The 27306-nt window shown below is 38.9% G+C and overlaps 1 long non-coding RNA gene and 1 pseudogene across 1 annotated transcript in view; one reads left to right on the top strand and one right to left on the bottom strand.

Moving 5' to 3' along the window:
- LOC144577988 (uncharacterized) overlaps nucleotides 1-27306 on the top strand; it is a 220441-nt gene that overhangs the window by 13745 nt on the left and 179390 nt on the right. The gene's annotated exons all lie outside the window — the stretch shown is intronic.
- Nucleotides 15402-15516, bottom strand: LOC118145962 (U6 spliceosomal RNA; annotated as a pseudogene).

Here is a 27306-nt window from a genome sequence, read left to right as displayed (position 1 = left end):
AAGCTTAGAGTTCCTCTCCTGAGGAACGCAACCCACTGTATGTACATGTGTCAACAGACCTCAGACCTTGGCATTGGCATTTGGCAAAATGACAAAAAATTTTGATATTCTGTCTACTGCTATAGCTGTAATAAACTATCCTGGGTCTCTGATCCTTTATCTTATATATTATGCCAACATCCATAATCCTGGCAAGCTAACTTATTGGCTTGCAAGTAAGATAAAAATCTCAGCTCCTTTATAGCTCCTGACAGAAGCTAGAATCAAATCCAAGTCAGTCTGACTCCCAAACCCATATTCTTTACTACTGTACTTTTGTGCTAGAAGTTGTATATTTGGAGGTAAACTTATAGAAGGGGAATAAAATCATCTTGCCTATTCCTTCCTCATGGAATTTTCTTTAAATTTAAAGTATTTTTTTGACTGGGGTGGTGGGGAGACAGGCAGTTTAAACTTTTATCTTGAAGCCATCTCTGTTTCTGTTTTTCTGCCTTTTTGCATTTATAGGTGTTTTGGACTCTGACAGTGAGCTCTCCCTTGAATAACTAGATGAGGTGGGGAGAAAGGAGTCTATGTGTCTGCTTGCTCTGTATAGATAAGATAGGGACTTTATCTGGGGTCAGGGCAGAAAAATAATAGGCAAACTTTCACTTTGTTGTCAGTTTCACTTTTCTTCATAACACAAAGGGAGGGATGAGTCTAAATAACAGTCATTGGCTTCTCATACCTGTTACTTTACAGTCTGATCAGCCAGTGGTTGAAGTCTGAACTTGTCCTGTTAGCTGAATTTACCAGTGATAACTTTCATATGCATAGTATTTATTTTACAATTTACAAATTACAAAAAAGCAATAGTTGTCTACTTAATCATAGAGAAATAGAAAAATGATACTCTAAGATTAAGTAACTTGCCCAGAGTTATACAGTGCCAGAATTTAGAACTTATGTCCAAATCTGCTGAATTTCTGCTTAGTGTCTTCTCTGCAACAATTTCTCTTACTGAATTCTTTAATACTGGCCCTCATGCCCTTTATAAGGTTTCCCATGCTTTACTAGGAAATCAGCCCTCAGCCAACCTCAAACGAGTAGCAATGAAGATAATTTTATTCTAAAGGGAATTGATTGAAACCTCACCTCTTCAATGACCCAAACTAAAGGAAAGCATGGAGGTGCCACTTAGAGGTCAGGGACCACACAGTAAGCACTGCATATATACTGATGGGAGCACATATTAATTATATTTCTGTCTATAGAGTGATATATACAATTTCTGTCTCCCATCTTCATATGATTAAGATTGGCAGATATTTTACAGGCAATTTTATTGCTGCCACATTAGAATGTTGTCATAATTTTCAGAACAACAGTATCTCTAGATGTACATCTGAAGATATTTTCTTTTTTCCTCTCTAGTTTCCTCAAACATTTACTTTATATGATGTGAAAAGTAATGTGCTAGTTGTTGAGGGAACTGTAATGATGAATAACAAGTAATCCTTTTTCTTGAATATTTTACATTTCAAAGGCAATTTCAGATATATACTCAACCAGCAACAACTCAAAAAAGAATGAAATAGTGTTGTAGAGAAAAGTGTAAATCACTGTATCTGAGCAGAGAAATGTTAAATGATGTCCAATTAGTGCTACTGGTAACAGCTTTGTGAAGCAGATGCTTTTGAACTGGGTTTTCTTGGATGAGTAGAATATTGGTAATTACAGAAAGAAAAGAGCCTATTCCTGGCAGAAGAAGCAGCATGGATGTGTGGATGGAAAATGAAAGTGAATGTTATGTTTCAGGGAAAAGCAGATGTACAGGATTCATGGGAAAATATAATGGGTAATGAAGATGGCAGAGTAGGAGAGGACTAGAGTGAAGAGCGTTGTTGTTGTTGATGGTTGTTTGTTTATTTTGAGACAGAGTCTCGCTCTTTCGCTCAGGCTGGAATCCAGTAGTGCGATGATGGCTCACAGCAGCTTAACCTCCTGGGTTCAAGTGTTCTTACCACCTCAGCATCCCAAGTAGTTGAGACTACAGATGTGCACCACCATGCCTAAGTTTTTTTTATTTTGTATGTTTCGTAGATACAGAGTCTCCCTATGATGCCCAAGCTGGTCTTTAACTCCGGACTTCAAGCAGTTCTCCTGCATTGGCCTCCCAAAATGCTGGGATGACAGGTGTGAGCCACCATACCTGGAGTTAGAATGAAGAGCTTTGAATGTCATTTAAAGATGCTAGATACTAACTTGTAGGCTCTGAGGAGTCATTGAATTCTTTTTGGAAGAGGTACAGAATGATTCACACTCTTTATTTTATGTCTCCCTCTTAACTCTGTGTCACTATTAATTGTATAAATTGGCCTCTTTTTGCAGAAGCAGAAACTGAAACTTAGAAAACATAAGTTATTTTTCTCATGTCATAATAGTGGTGACAAAGCTAAGCTTCTAGCCCAAGTCTTCCTCCTACCCTGCAGTTACCCAGCATAGGAAATGACCACCCTAATAGGGCTTTTCATTATTATTAAAACATAAAAACAGAGTGTTTAAGATAAGTGACTTAGTATCATTGCAGTAGGGATTATTAGCAGTCTCTTTTCATTTTCTAATGCAGGTTTCTGAAATTTTAGGGTGCATACAAAACTTAGGGATTTTGATTCAGTAGGTCTGGAAAGGCACCTGGGATTCGGAATTTCTAATAAGCTTCCTAGTGATCCTGATGCCTTTGATCTTTGAACCAAGTTTTTGCAGCAAGGTTTTATAAAATGTTTTTTGTCTCTTAGCCCTGCTTTAAAGATGTACATGAACTTAAAATTTAACATATTGTCCTCAAATACACTCAATATCATCTCCCTTTTGCGTGTTACTCCAGCTGGCTTGTGTCTCTGAATTTTGAAGGATAATCGAAATTGAGTATTTTGGAAAAGGAACTAACAGACTAACGGTGTCTGACCCATTCCAGGGACACAAGCAGGCTGGCTAACTGTGTTCTTACTTATAAACATTCTTTTCCTCTACAACTTCTATAACTCACTCTCTTCTCTCACTGACTCTTTCACATTGGAAATATGACTTAAGTATTTTAGAAACAAAAGCAGTAAAAAATTAGGATTCCTTTTTCTTTAAAGTAAGTTAAAATTTAAAGAGCCTTATGAATTGCCATTTCTAAGCTAAGCTCAGTTGGTGATTTGGAAGTTCAAAAATTAAACTGTGATGCTTCAGGCAGTTTCTACCCTGTAAACTCTACAGGTTTCTTCTCCCTGTATCATCTCTATGAATTCTGATGGGCGGGGCTGTCAGCTGACAGTGCTGACAACATGGCAGCTCTCAGCCTAGTGTGCTTTTTACCACTAGCTTTCAGTTGTTTTCCATTCCCCTTTCTCCTCCTTTTTCTCTTTGTGCTTTGAAGCCTGCCTCGTTATTTTTCTTTGATCTCTTGTTTCCCTAACTTCTTTCTGTTGCCTTTTTGTTAGTTGTCATGGGAATACTATAAGCTGGGAGGACTGAGTCTGTGAGGTTGTAGGCAGACCTAGTTAGTATTCACAGACCTATAGAATGTTTGTTGTACTTGAAGAAATCTGAGTGATCTCTTGGTCAATCCCTCATGAGACAAAGAACAAAAAACTCTGAGACTGAGAGAGAGGCAGACTTTTCCAGAGAATCCAAGCCTCCTGATTTTATTAGACACATGAACCTTTCCCTACTCATAGCCATTTTTACTCACTGGAGTAAAAAGAACCCATGACCTTAGAGACCTTATGATGGTTCACAAAACTAAATATTTTACATTTGCCATTCTAAGCTTCACAAAAACCCTATAAAAGTAAATTATTGCTTCTATTTCACAGATGAAGAAACTAAGTTTCAGAGAGGGTAAATAAATTTTTAAAGCCAATTCAGCTAATCATTGGAGAACCAAAATTGAACGCAATGTTATGCAATAGAAAGTCCATGTCCTTTCACCTTGGTGTACTATAAAGCAGGTTGTAATATTATTTTCTCTAGCCTAATCTTTTTTGCTTAATATATTAAAATAAATAATTCTTTTCAATTCTGTATTCTTCTGGGACATTAGGCTAAAGGTTTTGGTGTGTTTCGTTTTTGGCACCTGTCAAGATGTACTGATATTCAAATCCTTAGAACTTATTACTCTCATTCCTCTGTCACATTACACCCCAAGCCAACACATTTTGGCAAGGCAAACTTACCTGAGCCTAGCAGGAGGTATTGTGCTGAACAAGGACTTGGTGTTTGTCAGAGAAGGCCTCGGCTCTCAAACATTATGTACTCTAGTTGAGTCAAGGAAATTAAAACACAAGAGAATGTATGTTTATGTACACTTTCCTGTAACCCTTATATAATTTGATGAAGAATGTTTGTGCCTGGGAAGCAACAAGATCTGTGTGTTTGGCCTTAATGATCTCCTAATTAGTCTTTCTCCTGGTCAGCATGAGACTGTGAGTCCTGACAGAGAACTGGTACTAGGCGGCTAACAGCCAAATGAAGATTCAATAGACCAAACAATGCTGGTAGGATTACTGCCAGATACTCAGCTGGGACCCTACAGAAGGTACACCTTATAAATAGACTTAAAACTCGAACTACTACAGACCTGCCCTAACAAAGCCTACAAGTAAGACTTTCTAGGACAAAACTGATCAGGCAGTGAAATAACTACTTTCTAAAACAAAACTCAGCACTCTACAGAAAGACAAACGAACGAACGAACAAAATGCAGATTCTTAGCACTGTAGCATCAGTGTCCTGCAAACAACAACAAATTACTATGTATGTGAAGAATAAGGAAATGTGTCCCAGGATTAGGAGAAAAAAGGTTAATGTAAAGATACTCAGGTATGACACATATTTAAAAGCATGAACAAGAACTTAAAAATAACTATTAGAAATATATTCAAGGACTTAAAATATAGACAAAGTGTGTGAATTGTGGGACTTTCCATAGAGCCATATCTGGAAATTAAAAATCCCTAAGTGAGTGAAATAGTCTGAATAGTACCAAAGGGTGAAAAAAAATGTATTAAAGAGAAAATTAAATCCAAAATGTGTGAAAGAGGGAAATGGTAACGGTAAGAGTGGAGATTAATAAAGAAGAAACTGAATGAACCGTAGAAAATATCAACAGAAGCAAAGTTGAACCATTAAAAAGAGCAATAAAATTGACAAGTTTCCAGCTAGCTGAATCATCATAAAATGAGAAAATAAACAAATTTGGTAATCTAGTACATCTAAATGGTACATCTAAATGAAAGTGTAGGCACTAGAAATTCTATACAGGCAATGAGTATATAGTAAGGTACTAACATAAAAAGAATGAACAACTGTAGGCCAATAACTGGATAACTTGGATGAAATTGATAAATCCTTGAAAGACACAAAATTCATGACTGGCACAAAAAGAAATTGAAAACTTGCCCTATTTATCATTAAATAAGAAGATTTCTAGTTAATAAACCTCCCACCAAGGTAATTCTAGGGTGATATAGATTCACTGGTAAGCTCTATCAAATATATTATAAAAAATAACACCAATCTTTAATATTAATCAGTTATTTAAAATATTCAGCATCTAGTAATGATAAAACTAGCAAACTAGAAACTAAAGGAAGCTTCCTGAATTAGATAAAAGTTATGCATATAAAACCCTCAGCAAATATAATATTTAATGATGAAATATGTAAAATTTTGAAAATGTAATGTTTACTATTTTATTGTTATGTAGCAATTATACATATTTTGATACATGCATATAATGCATAATGTTTGAATCAGGATAATTAGGATATCCATCATCTCAAACATTATCATCTCATGCTGGGAACATTTCAAATATTCTAATCTAGTTATTTTGAAATATACACTAAATTATAATTAACTATAGTTGCCCTACTGTGCTATTGAATACTAGAACTTATTCCTTTTTTTTTTTTGATATTTTTAAACTCTATTTTCTGTTAACATCACTTTTACCTTCTTCATGGAGATCCAACTTTCTGACCCATATAGCATTTTTTTCTGTCTCAATTGTTTTTTTTTTTTTTAGCTTTATTGAATAACTGACAAATAAATATCTTCTTTTGACATTTCTTTTAGATCAGGTCTGCTGGTAATGAAATCACACAGTTTCTGTTTTTGAGAAAGGTTCATTACTCTTTAACTTTTCAAAGAGTATTTTTCTGAATATAGAATTCCAGGTTGATTTTTTTTCTTTCAATACTTTATGAATACTTTGTTCTCTTCTTGCTTGAATAATTCCAGACCAGAAATCTCCTGTGATTCTGATCATCGTTTCAGTACAGATAAGGTGTTGTCCCACATCACCTTCCCAACCCTCCAGCTTCTTTCAAGATTTTCTCTTAGTCTTTATGCAGTTTGAATCTGATATTTCTATGTAGAGACTTTTTTGTCTTTATCTTGCTTCATGCTCTCTAAACCTCCTGGATCTATGATTTGGTGTCTGTCATTAATTTTGTCATATTTTCAATCATAGTGACTTCAAATACGTTCTTCTGCTCCATCCTTTCTTCTCTTTCCAGTATTACAACTGTATATATGTTACACTTTTGAAATTATCTCACAGTTCCCAAATATTCTGCTTCTTTTTCTTATTTTCATTCTTTTTTTTCTCTCTTTGCATTCTGGTTTTGGAAGTTTCTATAAACGTTTCTTTCTTTTTTTTTTTTTTATTTTTTATTGGATTATAGGTTTTGGGGTACATGAGCACAGCATGCACGACATTTGCGTAGGTACACACATGGCAGTGTGCTTTGCTTTTCTTCTCCCCTTCACCCACATTTGGCATTTCTCCCCAGGCTATCCCTCCCCACCTCTCCCTCCCACTGGCCCTCCTCTTTTCCCCCCAATAGACCCCACTGTTTAGTACTCCCCTTTCTGTGTCCATGTGTTCTCATTTTTCATCACCCACCTATGAGTGAGAATATGCGGTGTTTTATTTTCTGTTCTTGTGTCAGTTTGCTGAGGATGATGTTTTCCAGATTCATCCATGTCCCTACAAACGACACGAACTCATCATTTCTGATTGCTGCATAATATTCCATGGTGTATATGTGCCACATTTTTCCAATCCAGTCTATTATCAGTGGGCATTTGGGTTGATTCCAGGTCTTTGCTATTGTAAACAGTGCTGCAATGAACATTCGTGTACATGTGTCCTTATAGTAGAACGATTTATAGTCTTTTGGATATATACCCAGTAATGGGATTGCTGGGTCAAATGGAATTTCTATTTCTAAGGCCTTGAGGAATCGCCACACTGTCTTCCACAATGGTTGAACTAATTTACACTCCCACCAACAGTGTAAAAGTGTTCCTTTTTCTCCACATCCTCTCCAGCATCTGTTGTCTCCAGATTTTTTAATGATCGCCATTCTAACTGGCGTGAGATGGTATCTCAATGTGGTTTTGATTTGCATCTCTCTGATGACCAGTGACAATGAGCATTTTTTCATATGATTGTTGGCCTCATATATGTCTTCTTTCATAAAGTATCTGTTCATATCCTTTGCCCACTTTTGAATGGGCTTGTTTGTTTTTTTCCTGTAAATCTGCTTGAGTTGTTTGTAAATTCTGGATATCAGCCCTTTGTCAGATGGGTAGACTGCAAAAATTTTTTCCCATTCTGTTGGTTGCCGATCCACTCTAGTGACTGTTTCTTTTGCCGTGCAGAAGCTGTGGAGTTTCATTAGGTCCCATTTGTCTATTTTGGCTTTTGTTGCCAATGCTCTTGGTGTTTTGTTCATGAAGTCCTTGCCTACTCCTATGTCCTGGATAGTTTTGCCTAGATTTCCTTCTAGGGTTTTTATGGTGCCAGGTCTTATGTTTAAGTCTTTAATCCATCTGGAGTTAATTTTAGTGTAAGGTGTCAGGAAGGGGTCCAGTTTCTGCTTTCTGCACATGGCTAGCCAGTTTTCCCAACACCATTTGTTAAACATGGAATCCTTGCCCCATTGCTTGTTTTTGTCAGGTTTATCAAAGATTGTATAGTCGTATGTATGTTGTGTTGCCTCCAGTGCCTCTGTTTTGTTCCATTGGTCTATATCTCTGTTTTGGTACCAGTACCATGCTGTTTTGATTACTGTAGCCTTGTAGTATAGTTTGAAATCTGGTAGTGTGATGCCCCCCGCTGTGTTCTTTTTGCTTAGAATTGACTTGGCTATGCGGGCTCTCTTTTGGTTCCATATGAAGTTCATGGTGGTTTTTTCCAGTTCTGTGAAGAAAGTCAATGGTAGTTTGATGGGGATAGCGTTGATTCTGTAAATTACTTTGGGCAGTATAGCCATTTTCACGATGTTAATTCTTCCTAACCATGAACATGGAATGTTTCTCCATCTGTTTGTGTCCTCTCTGATTTCGTTGAGCAGTGGTTTGTAGTTCTCCTTGAAGAGGTCCCTTACGTTCCTTGTGAGTTGTATTCCAAGGTATTTTATTCTTTTTGTAGCAATTGCGAATGGCAGTTCTTGATTTGTAGCAATCGCTCTTGATTTGGCTTTCTTTAAGTCTGTTATTGGTGTAGACGAATGCTTGTGATTTTTGCACATTGATTTTATATCCTGAGACTTTGCTGAAGTTGCTTATCAGTTTCAGGAGTTTTGGGCTGAGGCAATGAGGTCTTCTAGGTATACTATCATGTCGTCTGCAAATAGAGACAATTTGGCTTCCACCTTTCCTATTTGAATACCCTTTATTTCTTTTTCTTGCCTGATTGCTCTGGCTAGAACTTCCAGTACTATATTGAATAGGAGTGGTGAGAGAAGGCATCCTTGTCTAGTGCCAGATTTTAAAGGGAATGCTTCCAGTTTTTGCCCATTCAGTATGATATTGGCTGTTGGTTTGTCATAAATAGCTTTTATTACTTTGAGATACGTTCCATCGATACCGAGTTTATTGAGGGTTTTTAGCATAAAGGGCTGTTGAATGTTGTCAAATGCCTTCTCTGCGTCAATTGAGATAATCATGTGGTTTTTGTTTTTGGTTCTGTTTATGTGGTGAATTACATTTATAGACTTACGTATGTTGAACCAGCCTTGCATCCCTGGGATGAATCCTACTTGATCATGATGAATAAGTTTTTTGATTTGCTGTTGCAATCAGCTTGCCAATATTTTATTGAAGAGTTTTGCATCTATGTTCATCATGGATATTGGCCTGAAGTTTTCTTTTCTCGTTGGGTCTCTGCCGGGTTTTGGTATCAGGATGATGTTGGTCTCATAAAATGATTTGGGAAGGATTCCCTCTTTTTGGATTGTTTGAAATAGTTTTAGAAGGAATGGTACCAGCTCCTCCTTGTGTGTCTGGTAGAATTCGGCTGTGAACCCGTCTGGACCTAGGCTTTTTTTGTGTGGTAGGCTCTTAATTGCTGCCCCAACTTCAGACCTTGTTATTGGTCTATTCATAGTTTCAGCTTCCTCCCGGTTTAGGCTTGGGAGGACACAGGAATCCAGGAATTTATCCATTTCTTCCAGGTTTACTAGTTTATGCGCATAGAGTTGTTTGTAATATTCTCTGATGATGGTTTGAATTTCTGTGGAATCTGTGGTGATTTCCCCTTTATCATTTTTTATTGCATCTATTTGGTTGTTCTCTCTTTTCTTTTTAATCAATCTGGCTAGTGGTCTGTCTATTTTGTTGATCTTTTCAAAAAACCAGCTCTTGTATTTATTGATTTTTTGAAGGGTTTTTCGTGTCTCAATCTCCTTCAGCTCAGCTCTGATCTTAGTTATTTCTTGTCTTCTGCTGGGTTTTGAGTTTTGTTGATCTTGCTCCTCTAGCTCTTTCAATTTTGATGATAGGGTGTCAATTTTGGATCTCTCCATTCTCCTCATATGGGCACTTATTGCTATATACTTTCCTCTAGAGACTGCTTTAAATGTGTCCCAGAGGTTCTGGCACGTTGTGTCTTCGTTCTCGTTGGTTTCGAAGAACTTCTTTATTTCTGCCTTCATTTCGTTGTTTACCCAGTCAACATTCAAGAGCCAGTTGTTCAGTTTCCATGAAGCTGTGCGGTTCTGGGTCGGTTTCTGAATTCTGAGTTCTAGCTTGATTGCACTATGGTCTGAGAGGCTGTTTGTTATGATTTCAGTTGCTTTGCATTTGTTGAGCAGTGCTTTACTTCCAATTATGTGGTCAGTTTTAGAGTAGGTGTGATGTGGTGCTGAGAAGAATGTGTATTCTGTGGATTTGGGGTGGAGAGTTCTGTAAATGTCTATCAGGTTTGCTTGCTCCAGGTCTGAGTTCAAGCCCTGGATATCCTTGTTGATTTTCTGTCTGGTTGATCTGTCTAGTATTGACAGTGGAGTGTTAAAGTCTCCCACTATTATTGTGTGGGAGTCTAAGTCTCTTTGTAAGTCATTAAGAACTTGCCTTATGTATCTGGGTGCTCCTGCATTGGGTCCATATATGTTTAGGATCATTAGCTCTTCTTGTTGTATCGATCCTTTTACCATTATGTAATGGCCTTCTTTGTCTCTTTTGATCTTTGTTGCTTTAAAGTCTATTTTATCAGAGATGAGAATTGCAACTCCTGCTTTTTTTTGCTTTCCATTAGCTTGGTATATCTTCCTCCATCCCTTTATTTTGAGCCTTTGTGTATCCTTGCATGTGAGATGGGTTTCCTGGATACAGCACACTGATGGGTTTTGGCTTTTTATCCAATTTGCCAGTCTGTGTCTTTTGATTGGTGCATTTATTCCATTTACATTTAGGGTTAATATTGTTATGTGTGAATTTGATACTGCCATTTTGATGCTAAGTGGCTGTTTTTCCTGTTAGTTGTTGTAGATTCTTCATTATGTTGAAGCCCTTTAGCATTCAGTATGATTTTGGAATGGCTGGTACTGGTTGATCCTTTCTATGTGTAGTGCCTCTTTTAGGAGCTCTTGTAAAGCAGGCCTGGTGGTGACAAAATCTCTGAGTACTTGCTTGTTCATAAAGGATTTTATTTTTCCTTCACTTCTGAAGCTCAGTTTGGCTGGATATGAAATTCTGGGTTGAAAGTTCTTTTCTTTAAGAATGTTGAATATTGGCCCCCACTCTCTTCTGGCTTGTAGTGTTTCTGCTGAGAGATCTGCTGTGAGTCTGATGGGCTTCCCTTTGTGTGTGACCCAACCTTTCTCTCTGGCTGCCCTTAGTATTCTCTCCTTTATTTCAACCCTGTTGAATCTGACGATTATGTGCCTTGGGGTTGCTCTTCTTGCGGAATATCTTTGTGGTGTTCTCTGTATTTCCTGCAATTGAGTGTTGGCCTGTCTTGCTAGGTGGGGGAAATTTTCCTGGATGATGTCCTGAAGAGTATTTTCCAGCTTGGATTCATTCTCTTCTTCCCCTTCTGGTACACCTATCAAACGTAGGTTAGGTCTTTTCACATAGTCCCACATTTCTTGGAGACTTTGTTCATTCCTTTTTGTGCTTTTTTCTCTGATCTTGGTTTCTCGTTTTATTTCATTGAGTTGGTCTTCGACTTCAGATATTCTTTCTTCTGCTTGGTCCATTCGGCTATTGAAACTTGTGTTTGCTTTGCGAAGTTCTCGTATTGTGTTTTTCAGCTCCTTTAATTCATTCATATTCCTCTCTAAGGTATCCATTCTTGTTATCATTTCCTCGAATCGTTTTTCAAATCTTTTTCAAGGTTCTTAGTTTCTTTGCATTGATTTAATACATGGTCTTTTAGCTCACCAAAGTTTCTCATTATCCATCTTCTGAAGTCTAATTCCGTCATTTCGTCGCAGTCATTCTCCGTCCAGCTTTGTTCCCTTGCTGGTGAGGAGTTTTGGTCCTTTCTAGGAGGCGAGGTGTTCCGGTTTCGGGTGTTTTCCTCCTTTTTGCGCTGGTTTCTTCCCATCTTTGTGGATTTGTCCGCTGGTCGTTTGCGTAGTTGCTGACTTTTCGATAGGTCTCTGAGTGGACACCCAGAGTGTTGATGATGAAGTATTTCTGTTGCTTGGTTTTCCTTCTACCAGTGTAGCCCCTTCGCTGTATGACTGCTGAGGTCCGCTCCAGACCCTGCTTGTCTGGGGTGCACTTCTAGCAGCTGTGGCACAGCGAGGGATGCTACCAGTTTCTTTTTCTGCTATCTTTTTCCCAGGATGATGCCTGCCTAATGTCAGTCTTTTGGATATAGAGGGGTCAGGGAGCTGCTTGAGGAAACAGTTTGTACTTTATACGGGCTTAATTGCTGAGCTGTGCACTCTGTTGTTCATTCAGGGCTGTTAGGCTGCTATGTTTGATTCTGCTGCAACAGAGCTCATTAAAAAACCCTTTTTTTTTTCTCAAATGCTCTGTGTTGAGGGGTTTGGGCTTTATTTTTGGATGTTCGATGAGGTGTCCTGCCCAGCTAGAAGGCAGAGTAGCCACTGTTTGGCTGCCGAGGCTCCGCCCTGCTGTTGTGTGATTCGCCCTGTTCCTGCAGGCTCTGCTGTGGTCTCCGCCACGCCCTGCGCGGAGTCTCTTCGTTGTAGCGTGTTGCCTCAGCAACGGCAGGCTGCTCAGCAGTGGGCGTGTATCTCAGTAGGGACGGGTTGCCTCGACAGCGGCTGGCTGTGTCAGCAGTGGGCGTGTATCTCAGTTGGGGTGGGTTGCCTCGGCAACGGCTGGCTGCGTCAGCAGTGGGCGTGTATCTCAGTTGGGGCGGGTTGCCTCGGCAATGGCTGGCTGCGTCAGCAGTGGGCGTGTATCTCAGTTGGGGCAGGTTGCCTCGGTAGTGGTGGATGCCCCTCCCCCACAGAGCGTCTCGGACCGTCTGCTCAGGATAGTTTGAAATCGCGGTTTTGTTCGTCCCACTGGGTATCCCAAACGATCTGTCCCTGCAATCCCCTGGGCTGGGCTACTGTCTAAGTCTCGTTCAGTCTCAAGTCCAGCCCTCTCAAGTCTCAGGTTGCCGGTTCAACAGGGCACGCGGACATGCGTGCCCTGTGGGGATTGCTGGGTAGGGCCGGCCACCGCCGCCCCGGCTGCCGGCTTCGCCAGGCAGACCTACTGCCTGGCGTCCTCCCATGTCTTTTTATATTTGGGAGTTTCCCCGTTCTGTGGGCAACAAAGATCAGTCTGTAAATGCAGCTCAGACTCACCGTTTGCGGATTCAACGCGAGCTCCAATCCTGGGTTGTTCTCACAGCGCCATCTTGAGTCCTCTATCGAACTTATTCCTTTTAACTGACTTTATGCTTGCTCCTGTCAACCCATCTCTTTTAATTTCCACCCCTCCTTCTCAGCCCCCTGTACCCATCAATCTCTACCTCCATGAGATCGAGTTTGTTATCTTCCTCATGTGAGCAAAATCATGTGATATTTGTCTTTCTGTGCCTGACTTATTTAACTTAGCATAATGACCTCCAGTTCCAAACATGTTGCTGCAAATGACAGGTTTTCACTATTTTTTATGGTTGAATAGTATTCCACTGTGTATATCTACCATTTTCTTATTCATTTATCCATTGATGAACACTTAGGTTGGTTCCTTATCTTGGCAAAAGTGCCATAACAAACATGGGCTTGCAGATATCTCTTTGATATATTAATTTTCTTTCTTTTGGATATATACCCGGCAGGGGAATTGCTAGATCATATGGTGAACCTACTTTTAGCTTTTTGAAGACTCTCCATACTGTTTTTCATAGTAGCTGTGCTAATTTATATTTCTACCAGTAGTGTACAAGTGTTCCCCTTTCTTTGCATATTCACCAGCATCTGTTATTTATTTGTCTTTTTAGTGGTGGTCGTTTTGTCTGAGATGAGATATTTCATTGTGATTTCGATTTGTGTTTCTCTGATGATTAGTGATATTGAGCACTTTTGTTTCATGTGGCTGTTGATGATCTGTATACCTTCTTTTAAAAAATGGTTATTTAGATATTTGCCCATTTAAAATTCAGATTATTATTATTATTTGCTATTTAGTGTGAATTCCTTATATATTCTGGTTATTAACCCCTTGTTAGATAGATAGTTTGCAAATATTTTCTCCCATTCTGTAGGATGTCTCTTCACTCTGTCAATTGTCTTTTTTGTTGTATAGAAGCTTTTTGGCTTGATATGATCTCATTTATCTATTTTTTTTTTGATGCCTATGCTTTTGAAGTTTTACTTCACAAATCTTTGCCCAGATCAATATCATGTAGTATTTCCCAGAGTTTTTTTTTTTTTAGTATTTTTGTGTAATACATTTAAGTCTTTAATCCATTTTTATTTGATTTTTGTGTATTGTGGAAGATAGGGATCTAGTTTCACTATTTTGTATATGGATATCCAGTTTTGCCAGAACTATTTAATAAAGAGACCATTCTTTCCTCACTGAATATTTTTGTGTTTTTGGTCAGTCCGTATGTCTTTAAAGGTGAAGTGAGTCTCTGTTGGGCAGCATACAGTTAGATTATTTAAAAAAATTATTCAGCTAGTCTATATCTTTTATTGAGGCATTTAATCTGTTTATATTTGTTATTGATAGTGAGGATGTACTCTCGTCATTTTGTTGTTTTCTTGTTGTGGCTGTCTTCTTCTCTTGTTTATCTTTTTGATTTGCTAGTTTTCTGTAGTGATGAGGTTTGATTCTTTCCTCTGTACCATTTGTGTGTCTGCTTTACCAGTGAGTTTTATACTTTTGTGTGTTATCATGATGGTGATTATCATCTTTTTGCTTTCAGATGCAGAACTTTCTTAAGCATTTTTTATAAGGCCAGTCTAGTGGTGACAATTTCCCTAAGTTTTTGCTTGCTTGACAAAGACTTTATTTCTTTCTCGATTTTGAAGGATAGCTTTTCTAGGTATGGTATTTTTGGCATGCAATTGTTTTCTTTTAGTACTTTTATTATAGCATCCCATTGTCTTTTTGTCTGTAAGGTTTCTACTGAGAAATCTGTTGCTAGTTTAATGGGGATTCCTTTATATTTACTTAATACCTTTCTCTTGCTCTGTTTTGAAATTCTCTTTGCCTTTGAGTTTTGACAGTTTGATTATAATGTGCCTCAGGGAGGACCCTTTTTGGGTTGAATCTATCTGGGGCTTTTCAGCTTCTTCGATCTGGATGTCCATATTTCTTCTCAGAACTGGAAAGATTTCAGCTATTATTTCAGTAAATAGATCTTCTATGCCTTTGCCTATCTCTTTTTCTTTTGGTATTACTATAATATGAATGTTTGTTGTTTAATGGTGTACCACAATGCTTGTAGGTTTCCTTTACTTTTTTAAATTTTTTTTCTCACTGAATAATTTTAAATGACCTATCTTCAAGTTTGGGGATTCTTTCTTCTGCTTTATCAAGTATGCTTTTGAAGGTCTTGATTGTATTTTTAAGTTTTATTTATTGATTTCTTTAACTGCATGATTTCTCTTTGGTTCTTCTTTATGGTATCTATCTTTTGTGGAGTTTTACATTTATTTAAAAATACAGGATGCTTTTCAAATTTGCTTGTCATTCTCATGCAAGATCCATGTTAATCTGCTAATCTGCTCTTTGTTATTACAGTTTTAATATTTGTGTTGCTGAAGTGAGCATAGGATGTTAATCTTACTATGACAATTCAGTGTTTTACTAAAGGTAGTTGCCAATGCTATAAGTCACAGAAAAATACATAAAAGGCATGTGGAGGAAAATGGCAAAGAAAAATTTGGGCAAGATGCTTGTGTTTATTAAAAATTCTAAGGGTTGAAGAAATGTGCACCAGAACTAATAAAGAAATTTAGCAATGTCACGATACATAAAATAAATAGACAAAATTAATTATTTTATAAACTATAAATAGTTTGAATATTAAATAAAAATAATACAATGTGTCATAAAAATATAAAATATTTAGTAAAAGACATGCAATAATGCTACATTTAAAACTATAGAGCACTGCTTAAAAAATTAAGAAAGACCTAAAAATGTGGAATAATGTACTGCACTAGGATTGGGAGACCTAGCACTACCATTGTTAAGGTGATAATTCCTCCTAAACTGATCTATAGATCCGCTGTGATCACAATCAAAATTTCATGTTGCTGTTTTGGCAGGAATTGCTGATCCTATTTTGTAATTTATATGCAATACAAATAATCCAGAATAGACAAAACAATTTTGAAACAGAAGAACAAAAGTGGATAACTTGAATTTATTGACTTTAAGATTAACCCTAAAGTTACAGTAATCAGAGTTTAGAAATACATGATTCACACTCATATGGTCATATAATTTTTTGACAAAGTTACCAAGGTAATTCAATAGGGGTAGAGGCAGTCTTTTTAACAAATGGTGCTGAAATAACTGGATATTTATATAGATAAAATAAACCTTGTCTTTTGCTTTGTATAGCACATAGTAATTTATATAAAATTAATTGTAAATTTTAATGTAAATATAAAAACTATGAAATCTCTAGAAGAAAATATAGAAAAATGTTATTATAACCTTGGGATGGACATACATTTCTTATCTAGTACTCAAGAAACATAAAAAAGTAAATAATTCTAGTAAATTGTACTTTATCAAAGTTAAAAATTCTATTCTTAAACAGCACCACTAAGTAAATAAAAACATGAGTTTCAGGCAGGTAAAATATATTCTTAATTCATACTACTGAAAAATGACTTATCTCCCTAATTTACAAAAAATCCTATAACTAAATAATAATTTAAAAATTAAAGTCAAGAAAATTGCATAAAAGAATTAGATATTTCACATAGGAATATTTTAAAATGGAAAATATACTCATGATAATGTGCTTGACATTGTCATCTAAGATATGCAAAGTGAAACTATAATGAGAAACCAATAAACATCTATTATGATGGCTAAAATTACAAGAGGTGATAGCACCAGGTATTAATGGTGATATAGAGCAATCAGAACTTTCATACATTGCTATTTGGAAGTGTATTAGTCTGTTTTCACGCTGCTTATAAAGACATACCCAAGACTGGGCAATTTACAAAATCAAGAGGTTTAATTGAACTTACAGTTTCACGTGGCCAGGGAAGCCTCACAATAATGGCCGAAGAGAAGGAGGAGCAAGTCATATCTTACTTGGATGGTGGCAGGCAAAGAGAGGAGCACTTGAGCAGGGAAACTCTTCTTTTTATAGTCATCAGATCTTGTGAGACTTGTTTACTATCACCAGAACAGCATGGGAAAAACCTGCCCCCCATGATTCACTTACCTCCCACAGGGTCTCTCCCACAGTATGTGGGAATTTAAGATGCAATTTGTGTGGGGACACAGCCACACCATATCAAGAGGGTAAAATCATTCAGTTACTTTGGAAAAGCTAGACAATTTCTTTCTTTTTTTTTTTTCCAATTTGAAATGACAGTCTTTATTTTATTTTTAATAAAAAAGACAGGGTTTCACCATGTTGATCAGGCTGGTCTTGAACTCCCAATCTAAGGTGATCGGCCCGCCTTGGCCTCCAAAGTGCTTGGATTACAGGCATGAGCCACCACGCCCGGCCGAGACAATTTTCTATAAAGTTAGACCTAGGCATGCTCTATCACTCTGCAATTCCACTCCTAGGTGCTTACCCAAGAAAAATAAAAACACATGATAAACCTCCCTTTCCCCCAACAGAAGACAAAAGACTTACATACACACAAAATATTTGCATATATATGTTAAAAAATAGCTTCATTCATAATAGCTGAAATCTGAAAAACACCTAAATGTTCATCAGTAACTGAACAGATAAGCAAAATTAGGGCATAGTCTTACAATAAAACACTGCTCAGCAATAGAATAAAGTAAGTTTTGATAAATTAAATGAGTGAATCTCAAAATATCCTGATAAAGAAGAGCCAGACAAAATATGTAAAAATTGTACATTAGTGTAAAATTTCTGAGTAGACAAAAACAATAAATGTTGACAGAAACAAGACCAGTGGTTGCTTCTGGAAAGGTATAGTGATTTGCTTTCAAGAGATCATTTTGAGGTAATGAAAATGTTCTATGTCTTGATAGGTATGTATGACACACAAATGTATATTTCTATCAAAACCTTTCTGTTCATATATTTCAGATCAGTATATTTCACTATAGGTAATTTATACCTCAATAAAAATCAGTCATGTTAGTGTCAGCTAAAACATCTCACTAGTTAGGCAGAAAGTTTCAAACCTGCTAGAGAATTCTTTAGTTGTTTCAGGGATGTAATATGAAATATAATCACTGTTACTCAGTTCAATCTAGACTACTACTTGCAAAGTTGTAAGTAATGTAGATAAAAGGAAGGGATTAAGAGAGTCAGGAGGAGTTAGACATGGACAGAGGGAGAGGAAAAGATGGCAAGTGTGATTTAGTGAGGGTAAACATAGCTCTGGTGGAATTTAATATTCCTCCCAGCGTGTTTATTTTCTTCTCTTTAGGGATTCGTGTCCTTTCCGTAAAAATAGAATGCTGAACTGGATGAACTTTCTGTCTCTCCCAACTATCTCATGGTGAGGAAGGAAAGGGATGATTCATGGAATGCCTCTTGCTTTATAGGCTTGGAGGATCCTTCTCCAACATTTTGTTCAGTTGTCAATGTACATTACTTAGGAGAACATGTATTAATGTAATAGATATCTGTTGTGCTGCTGTTACATGCACTGGCTCATTTTTTGTTCTAAGGATACAAATCAGGCAAAGTCCTGAGTCCCTTGAAGTTTAAACTCCATCGCAAATCTAAAGACAACAATGAGCAAACATGCTAATATATACTATGTATGTGATGTCAGTGCTGGCAGAAAATAAACTAGAATGAGAGGAATAGGAAGTGCTGGGATGGGGAAAGTGACTTTTTAATCCAAGGTGGTCAAGATGACTTTGCTTAATACATGTCTTTTGAGAAGAGGTCTTAAGTAAATGAGGGAGTATATGACATGGCCTCTGATGGGAAGAATACCAGGAACAGAGAAAAGCAAGTGCAAAGACCATGAGGTGGGAATAATTTGGTGGTCGGAGGAATACCAAAGTGATCAGTGTGGCTGGTGAAGAGTGAATAAAAGAAAGAGTGGTAGGAGGTGAGGTCATTGGCAGGACTTTGGAGGAGCATTTGCTTTGTTTTTTAGCTGATAAGATTTGACTTGGGTTTTAATGAATAAATCTAGCTACACAGAGCAAGGATAGAATTAGGGAGACCAGTTAGAAGATTCCTGCTTCTCTAGACAGATGGTGATGGTGTCTCTGGCCAGGCTGGGACTTGGGCTTGTGAAGGATGTCTAAAGTATGCTTGTCTACATGCTGAGTCATCACCTACTAGGCACCTTGTTGAGAGCCATCTTGCTCCAACTATTTCCCTTCCCAAAGCAATCTCTCCTTCTCATAGCTTACGTCTAGCAATGAAATTTCCATTGCAGGCAGACTGCTGAGGACCTACCTCAGTTTCTCCTGAGGGCTCACAAAATAATGGCCATGCACAGCACAAGGATATAATTCAGGAGCTGGGGAAGACAGCCAGACATCAGGACACATGCTTTCCCTGGTCTGTCCTTCCTCCCACTAGCCTGGGTTTCTGCTTTGTCACTTGATGGCACTCACACTGTCAAAATTTCTTAATATTCTCTGAAATAAATGTGATAAACTCTCATGAAAGTTCAGCCTCATCTCTGAAGGAGGACAGTTAGCATGAAAGAAAGGTAAAAAGATCCACAAAAGATTCATCCCTTCTCTGGAGCATAATAGATGAACAACTCCTGAGGGGGCCTGTGGGATTGAAATATAACATGAATATTAAACAATCAGAGCGTGGCAAGATAAAAGCAGAGAATAGCTTTATGTTTCACTCAGCGCTGCCTTAAGTATACTCTGGCTCATCTTTCTCTCCAACCTCTTGATACCATCTTGAGAGGGTATGAAGTTTCTTGATCACATTCAACTCCAAGAACAGGCCCACTTTGGTTATTAAGCCTCATTCTGTTGTAAAGAGATCCTGCCTCGTCTAAATAAAACTTTCACTCTCATACCCAGTTCAGATCTTCTCTTTTTCCATCCTCCTTTTTTCCCACTCCAGCTCAGGCCTGATCTGTGGCTCAGCTGCAGCAGTGTGTTGGAGATGAATCAAAGTCTCAGCAAGAGCCAACTGTTAGCATCTCTTTGCAATTCCAAGTTCAGTGTTGTCAGGTTGGTGGATTAAATCAGCTACGGTGGGAGTATTTGCACCATGGAAATTGGCAACCACTACAAACCAGGGTGTTTTCCTCCAAGAGAGCCAGCAACATACCACTGCTCAGAGGCGAGTAGTGAGGAAAGAACATTTTAAAAAATGTTCCTTTCCATCTTTCTCCTTCTCTGGCTCTTTCTTATCTGGGTAGGAAGGGAATGAGATTTAAAACATGAAGAAGATGTCATTTAACTGGTGCTACTGCAGTCTGGCTGTTGATGCTCTCTGAATAGCAGATGTCCATTGCTGGCTTTCTCTTAGAGAACCAGTGTGAGCTTTTAGAAGGAACTTTCAGGATCTCCACATACATAGTTCTCTGGCATGGATGATGGGCTTGGCTAAAGGTCCTTGGCTGACCTTTAGAGACTCTCCTCAGCTTTTGACCCCCTGCAGTAAAAAATGTAGCCTCTTTCTAAGAGAGTTTCTTCACCTAAAAGGTCTTCCTAATTGTATAGATTATATGTAAGATAGCCTACGTTCTGCTTCTCTTTTACCAGTCTGGTCTGTAAGAAATACATGCCTCCTGGTTACAAGACAGGACAGGAGCCAAGGCTACCTCACTGCTGCCCTCTCTATTTTCTTCCTGACATCCAGAACCACCTCCACCATCTTCTTATGCTTAAGATTCTCTGGGTCGCAAGCAGGCAGCATCTCTATGTTCCCATATATCCCAGGTGATCGGGCTTTGTTGTGCTCCTGTGACCTTTCTCACTGTGATCCTGTCTGCTCTGATGGCAGTCCCAGGCTGCACCCACAGATCCTGCATCTCAGTGGGCCTCTAGCCGGGCAGTGAGAGCAGTCTCCCCTCTTCACGCACCTCCATGTCTATAGATGATTGTCTTAGAGCTGACCTCACACTTGGCCTGGGACATATGGAATGTCACAGCTTTTACAACCCTCTAATCCAGCAACACACATTCAAATTCCTTTTCCATTTCTTATTATTCCTGTTGTATATTGGCTCCAGAAGCTTTCTGCATGTTTACCATGAAGGACCATATTTCAAACCAAAAACCAAAAACAAAATAAATCTACCCTCCCCCAAAGTAAAGCTAAGAGTTATCTACTGTCAGTGAAACGGTGGCTCTAGAGTAAATCTGGCTGACCCCAGGTATATGCTTGCTCCTCAGGCAGCCTTGCATCTCAGGCTGACTTTGGCAGCTATGCTTGAGGTGAGCAGAACAGCTTGTCATAACTTAAATAACCCAGAGAGGTTCAACTTTAAGGTATCCTGGAATTTCAAGGGCCCAGATAGGGGGAAAAGAAGAAAGGCTGAACAAGGGCAGGAGGAGCACATTCCTTCTGGACTGTGCCTGGGGTCTGGCAGCAGTCCCCAGTGTGCTGGTAATAGTAGCAACAGCAGACTTACCTGTCATCCACAGATTTATGGAATACCTTGCCATGCTTCAGGCAGTGGATTAAGCTCTTTTCTGCCTTATATCATTTACCTTTCTCACAATCTCCTTGAATCACGTACTATTACTTTCTCCGTTTTACAGATGAGGAAACAAAGGGCCAGAAAATTTAGGTAATGTGTACAAGGTTACACAGCTATTACATGGCACTACTGTGGCACAATGTGGGCTCCTTCCACTGTTCATGCTCTTACCCAGTCCCCTTGATTGGTCCTCTGGGTAAGTGGTTAGAAACATACGTTTTGAGTTCAGGTATGATTTGAGTTTCCATGTGATCACAGATGAGTTACTTAAAGTATAAATATTAGTAATAATTATTAACTGCACAGGGGAAAAAAGAGTGGTAACTCACCTTAGGTCTTATGCTATACTGTTTATTTATCCATTCATTTATCTATTTATCTTGATATTTACATGTTAGTTTATTTACTCAGCCATTATATTTATTGAGCACTTACTGTGGCCCAGCACTGAGTACTTTGCATATCATCTCATTAGAAATCACAATTCTGCGATGTATCATCTATTGCTCCCTTAATTTTATAGCTAAGAAAATGCAGTGGTTGTATTTTTATCTTTGTTCAGTTCCAAAGCCAATGTGCTTCTTTATTATAGTATGATGTTTGAATGCAAAGCTTTGATTTGTTCGTTTATTTTTGTTGCCGTTATTATTCTAGGCGGTTGTGTTGGGCAGAGAGCAGAAAAAGGAAGATATCTCTAACAGGTAAGGGCTCTATTAGCACAGACAAGATAGGAAACCATCCAGGGAGTCTGTCCAGAATGCAGAAGGTGAGTAGGATAGATGACAAGCTCCAAAGCTTTTGCCAAGCACTGTTGAGAGGTGGCTGCAGAAGTGAGGGGAAGGTGAGTTCCCCAAGCCATCCCTGTCGCTGCTAAATCAATACCTGTCAGGGCCCAGCAAGAGGGAGAGAAAGGCTGCAAGGAGGTCAGACTTCTTAGGGTTCTCTGAAGTCTGCATGCGGAGCTCTCAACTGGCAGGCATGCATTTTGCAAGATTCTGTGGATGCTGAGAGGGGAGCATCAGGCAGAATTATGACTCCTTTTCTAGGTGGAGAGAAATGGAAAAAGTGTCCAGGACAGTTGCCCTTCCTGGCACCTAAAGTCCAGACTGGAAACTTGTTTGGAGACTAGAGGTTTATGTTTGCTGTAAGGATATTTCTCAAAGTCTCAGGTTCTCAGGCAAGATGAGGAGGCTTTATCATAGCACAGGAGAATACATTAGCTAAAACTCTTGTTGTCAGAGGAGCTGGGCCCCTCAGCCAGAGTGCCACAGGGAAAACAACTTCTCTGCTGCCTTCCCACCGCCTTTCACTCAGTTTTCTCCTGTGGTGCCTGGCCCAGTGAAGCCCTTCTCAACAGAGCATTGTTTTTCCAACTGTGCTCTGGGCATTTCCCAAAATTGTCTCCATGGCCACAGGAGTGACAATTGAAGGGAGGGGAGAGGAGCCAACAGGGCCCAGCCAACACCTATAGCTCAGCAGAAACACTCCATTCTTTTGGTTTATATATTACGAGCTTTAGTCTAAGGTTTTGTTGAAGGAAAGCCTTTTATTATCCAACACTCCCCACCACCAGTAAACCTAGACCAAAAATGTGTGTTTTTCTGTGCCTTTCTTAGGGCATGATACATAGCAAGTCTAGTCATGTACCACATAATGACGTTTTAGTCGACAATGGACCATACATACAATGATGGTCCCATAAGATGATGGTGCCATGTTTTTACTGAACGTTTTCTAGGTTTAGATACACAAATACTTAAGTATTAACATTGTGGTACAATTACCTACAGTATTCAGTTAAAAAACATGCTTGTAGTCTAGGAGCAATAGGCTATCCCATGTAGCCTGGGTGTGTAGTGGGCTATACCATCTGTGTTTGTGTAAGTACACTGTGTGATGTTCACACAATGATGAAATCACCTAATGGTAAAGCTCTTGTAACGTACCCCTGTTGTTAACTTACATGACCGCACTTGCTAAATTGTACCCATCGTTAATAGTGGTACTACATGATACCTACCCTCAAGGAGCTTACAGATGTTAGAGGGTACAGATGTGTTCCTCTTGTTCTTTCATGAGAAGCATGCTAGGCTGTGTTTGCTCCTCACACTATTCTCCTTCCAGAAGTTGTAATTCATTTCTGCTTGCCCTCTGCAAACTGGAATCCAAATGGAGTCTCTCCTATTCAAGTAACTGACAGCCTGTGATAATTCAAAGATGAGACCATGGATGGCAGAGTTCTTGGTGAATTGTAAAAGGCTGTAAAAATATTTGATATTGTTATCCCTATTGTATTTTCAAGAGGATATCAAGTCACAGTGAATACTTCTGGTAGAAATTTGGAAGAATTCCTTGGAGCTGAAGGACTGTAGTCCTCAAAAGCAGTACCCATTCCTCAAGCATTTAGCCTGGGACACTGAAGGAGATGCTAAGAGTCTGTGTGGTGAGGTCTTTGCCTAAAGAGGGTGTATTAGTTTGTTCTCGCATTACTGTAAAAGTATCTGAGGCTGGGTAATTAATAAAGAAAAGAGGAGTCATTGGCTCATGATATTGCAGGATCTAAAGGAAGCATAGTTTCTTCTGTTTCTGGGAAGGCTTCAGGAGCCTTCCACTCATGGCAGAGGGCAAACTAGGAGCAAGTGTCCTACATGGCAGGAGGGTGAGCAAGAGAGAAAGAGTGGGAGGGAGGAGGTTCTACACATATTTACATGACCAGATCTTGTGAGAACTCACTCACCATCACAAGAACAGCACCAGGGGGATGGTGCTAAACCATTCATGAGAATCCACTCCTGTGATCCAGTCACCTTCCACCAGGCCCCATCTCCAATGCTGGAGATTATAATTTTATAATTTGACAGGAGATCTAGTGGAGGGGAAGCAGGGACACAGATCCAAAGCTTATCAGGGAGCTTGCCATGAAGACTTAAATCAACCAACCCTACTTGCTCATGGTTCAGCTCAATAGAATGACTTCTTTTTTTTCCTGTTACACTTCTATGAGAAGGATAAATGGTAAAAAGACAAGATTACATCAAACATTTACTTATTATTTTCATTTTTCCAAACACTTATTTTGCCAGCTTAGTTTTAGAATATGCCTCATGATAGTTCATTTGGTACACATTTGTGAGATGGTGCCAGCTTCTGTCCAGGCCACGGGATGGATGCTGGAGGAAGATGAAAGGGGAAAGTCAGCTCAGACCCAGGCACAGTTATAGCAGCAACCGCAAACATACAGGAGGATGACTCCAGTGCAAAGGGATAGCCAGTGACACATGGGAAGTACAGAGCTCCCAGGGAAGCCAAAGGAAGTAGCTTCCTCTTGGCTGGGAAATGTCAGAGCATTTATAGACTCCTGATGGAAAGCATATTTTCCCTGGTACCAGTTGCAGCCCCAGGCAAAATTGTGAGATGAGAAAAGTTTTATTTATTATTTATTTAAATCCCTTCTCCCTTCCCTCTTTTTCATTGCTTACAATTGCCAGTGCCCTTGTGCTTTCTCTCCATTCCCCTCTAACTCAAAGATACTCTCAGGTCCTTTGGGCACATGCCATTTATTAATTAATTAAATCAACAAACAACCATCAAGTGCCTGCTCTGTGCTGGGTACGGGATACTGTTCTCACTCACCATGTAGGAAACAGCAGTGAATGGGATAAACAAGTTTCTCTACAGGAGAGTGAGATAGAAAATAAACTAATAAAAACCAAATTAAATTGCATACTAACAATTTTTAAGTAGGAGTGAAGGCCACACTGAGCATGACTGCAGGATGTCGCAGCAGTGAGAGAGGAAATGGCCACTTCAGACAGAATGGTCAGGTAAGGACTCTCTGAAGAGGGAACATCTGAGCAAAGATCTGAATACAAGGATCTAGGAACTCACTGTTCTAGAAACAGAGGATGTATAAAGACTCTGAGGCAGAAGTGAGTTTTCAGTGTTTGACTAATAGAAAAGAGTGTGTTACAGAGAAAGAAAGCACAAAAGGATGAAATTAGAGAGGCAGACAGTAATTTGAATGACATAAAGTGCAGTGAAAAGCCATTGGAGGGTTCAGTGCCTGTGGCAGTGCAGTGTTTCCCCTCTGAGGACATTTGCACTTGTGTATTTGTGCATCTTACTTCATTAACAAAGTGTGCCTGAGTACCTGCTGAGTGCTACCCCAGATCCCAGTGCAGTGCCAAGGACATGGCAAACGCTCATTGATTGAGCAAAGATCAGACCATAAGCTAAAACCACAAATCCCTGAGGGTGGAATGTCAGGCATTTCACCCAAGATAGAATACCTGCGGGGATTGTAGTCCTCCAGGTGTCTCTGTGAAGGCTCTTGCCCGTGGTTCACAAAAGCTTGGCTCCCCTTTCCTTTTTTCACAGGCCTTAGGCATTCAGCCTTCTCTTTGTTCTCTTTCTAGCTGTCCCATCATTTGGGGGCACCCTCCTTACAACCGTGGCTGCACAGTCTCCCCTGCTTCTGCTAACCTGAAAGACATAGGCCTGCCTCATTGAATAGCAGAACCATGAAGAACTGAAAGGAAAATAACACAAACAGCAAACATGGGAGCGTGTTGTGGGAAGTCTTTCCAAAACTTTCCTTCTCATTTCTCTGGGTAGATTTGGGGAGCCTGTCTTCATTCCTTCTTTCTGCAATTGTCCTGGTTACAGAAGGATGATAAACTGGAGAAACTTTTGTCTTTTTAATTGGAATGCCATTTTTCATTAAATTGTCCCCGAGGGAGATTGACAAAGGGCTTAGGCTGTTCTTGACCCTATATTCTGCAGGCTTGGGCTAAACGTGCTGCAAAAGCTTGTCTGTTATGTGGTTGTATGAGAACAATTCATTCTTCCCTCCCTCTAAACCAGAGAAAGTTCAGCCTTCCATCTGGATTCCAAATAGTTGTCAAAAATTCACTCTTCAATTCTCCTGTTTTTGTCAGCAGGAAAATGGTGGGAAATATTGAAGAAATATATATTAAAAAAATCTGAACCCAACACAGAAAACCTTTTGACAAAGGTAAAAGAGAAATAAAAGTTTTATTATTGAATAAGCATTAGAACAGAAAGTGATACACACCATAGGCATTTGCTGAAGAGATTGCAGAGACAGAAAGAAATTTCACTCTTTTATATAGCCAAGTGGATACAACCATTCCATTTATGTTCTCGAGATAAATAGGTGAATTTTCTCCTATGTTTATAACTGCAGGTAGGTTTTGCAATTTGAAGTCAATTGATTACATTTCAAAGAGATGGCTCTCATGTCTTTATTTCTGAGTTGTAAGATTGGCAAGATCTTTTGCCTTATAGTAGGCATTTGGGAGCCTTATGAGGCCAATCTTGGTAGGTTCAAGAATAGGTCCCTTAGACATATTCCAGAATTGGGTGCTGGTTCAAAAGTGTGATCTTTCTACCTTGCCAGAAATTCAAAATTTCAGTGTTCTCACAGAGTTCTTACTACAAGTTTCCCAGCCACTCACACACGATCCCTTTTAGAACTGTTTTTAGAAAGTATATTGAAAAGTAATATTTGCTTAATTTGCTAAAATAAAGATGACAAAATATCTTTCCTTATCATTTCTCTCATCTGATTTAGGAGAATAATCTCAGTACTATTTCTCCCAGGATATTTCCTTCTTTCAACTATACAGGACTAAACAGGTAAACAGGACTCTGAATCTCAGATGGGAATCCCTGAGTGCTTGGACTTTTGAGGACGAAGATCTGGCTCTGAATCCTG

This window comes from Callithrix jacchus, chromosome 10 (assembly GCF_049354715.1).
Source record: "Callithrix jacchus isolate 240 chromosome 10, calJac240_pri, whole genome shotgun sequence".
Lineage (NCBI taxonomy): Eukaryota > Metazoa > Chordata > Mammalia > Primates > Cebidae > Callithrix > Callithrix jacchus.
This window is presented reverse-complemented; position numbering and strand designations above follow the sequence as displayed.